Genomic DNA, 2136 nt, shown 5'->3' on the forward strand with positions numbered 1-2136 from the left:
CTGAGTCTGTGGGAGGGTGTAAATGTCCCAGTGAGGGCTGAGTCTGTGGGAGGGTGTAAATGTCCCAGTGAGGGCTGCGTCTGAGTCTGTGGGGAGTGTAAATGTCCCAGTGAGGGCTGACCACTCCACTATCTGGTGCCATGTTTGTAATGTCTCTGAAAATTTTGGAAAAAGACAAAACCCAGCTTTTAACCCTTAGCTTTCTAGTGTTATTCCAAAGTCCAGAGTCACGGTGGTGGGTGAGGCTGCAGGCAGTACCATGTACAGTGTGCAGTATCGTCAGGCACACAGGTTTCCAGAGGCTCAGAGTTCTTTCAACCTGGCCATAGTTTCTTCCCAGGATCTGCTTTGGAAAATAGTAGGACAACACAGTAATCAAAACTATAGTGAGGAAAGAATAGGAATGTTCTTTTCCTTTCTTTTTGGATCAAACCTAAGGTCTCATGTAAGCTAAGCATGCACTGTATCACTGAACTGTACCTTGGGGATACCCTTGTTTGAAAAATAGGAAAATGCTTAAGTGAAGGATGAATCATGAATTAAGTGATGATCTTTTGTAGCCAATGAATTTTCAGCAAGGTCATGTGCTGGGGCCAGAGAGATGGTTTATCCCGGGTGAGCCCCTGATAGATTATGCAGTCCCTGGTTATCAGCCCTAGATACATGTATGTATGAGCAACACTAAATGGACTCCATAAAATATGTGTGTATGTGTGTGCATGTACATACACATTTATATAAGCTATGTATGTGTTAATAAATTTGACATAGGTTTTATATGTGTGTATATATATTATGTGTGTGTGAATGATGATTAGAGAAGAAAAAGGTCCTGAGAGGGAGTGGATGACATGGGAGGAGTTGGTGGAAATGATGTAAATACATACTCATATATGAAATAATTAAACATGTGTACACACACACACACACACACACATAAAAGCCACACACACACCATTTGTAGTTGAGAAGAGAAAATCCCAATTTTAGCTGAGGAAAAAGCCATACCCAAACAGAAATCTTCATCTTAAGACTTTTAAAAAGAGTTTATTTTTTATTTCTGTGTATCTGTGAGCATATGCCATGTGTGTGCAGGTGTCTGCAGAGGCCAGAAGAGGGTGTGGGACTCTGTGGAGCTGTTGCAGGAGGCCTGATCTGGGTGCTGGGAAACTAACTCAAGTCCTCTGGAAGTTCAGGAAGCTCTCTTAACCTCATGTTTTAGGAAAGTACTCAGGGGTTGTTTCCCATCTAGCAGGTGTAGTAAGCAGCTGGCTGGATCATCATCACGCTCCCATGGCTTATAAGCAAAAGTAATTGTGCAGAGGGAGCAGTGGATCATGGGAGCTATGAAGAATTTACATTTCCGCATATACTTTCTGCAGTTTTTAATGTGTCATCTCTCAGTATTTATTTTCTGTGTCTCTTTAAGGGGCAGGGGCATCTGCCCACTTAATGGTTCTTTCTTTTTCTCGCTCTAACCCCAGTGTAGAATTTCATCACCAAGAATCGATGCTTCACCTCTCAAGTTTCACAGCGCTCTCTGTTAACAACACGTGTTTGAATGACAATGTAGGGCCTGGGATGATGGATCAGTTAGTGAAATGCTTGCCTTGTCAGCATGAGGAATTGAGTAAAAACAAAAACCAAACAAACCCTGGAAGCTCAGTGATTTAAAATGCTTACTGCTCTTACAGAGGACCTGAGCTCAGTTTCCAGCACCCACATGAAGTGACCCACATCTGCCTGTAACTCCTGCTCTAGGGAATCTGATGACCTCTTCTGGACTCTGAGGGTCTCTGCATTCACTTGCAAATACCCACACACATATACAAAGACTTAGAAATAGAAACAAGTCTTAAAAACAAGGCCAAGCATGGTGACTTAATTTGTAATCCCAGTGCCGGGGAAGTGAAGCGAAGTGGTTCCCTGGGTCTTGTTGACCGGTCGGTCATCTTAGCCTACTCCGTGAGTTACAGGTTAATGAGAGAGACTGCTTTAAAGAAGAAGAAAAAAGCCAAGGTGGACAGCACTTGAGGAACAACACTCAAGATTGTCCTCTGGCCTCCTTGTGAAGCTGCACACACATGAGCATACACATGCATATGTGTACATGAGCATCAGAGACTGATTGTGTGG

At 43.1% G+C, this 2136-nt stretch overlaps 1 protein-coding gene across 3 annotated transcripts in view; it reads left to right on the plus strand.

Moving 5' to 3' along the window:
* Insr (insulin receptor) overlaps nt 1-2136 on the plus strand; it is a 137134-nt gene that overhangs the window by 108001 nt on the left and 26997 nt on the right. The gene's annotated exons all lie outside the window — the stretch shown is intronic.

The sequence above is a fragment of the Microtus ochrogaster genome, unplaced genomic scaffold (assembly GCF_000317375.1).
Source record: "Microtus ochrogaster isolate Prairie Vole_2 unplaced genomic scaffold, MicOch1.0 UNK125, whole genome shotgun sequence".
Lineage (NCBI taxonomy): Eukaryota > Metazoa > Chordata > Mammalia > Rodentia > Cricetidae > Microtus > Microtus ochrogaster.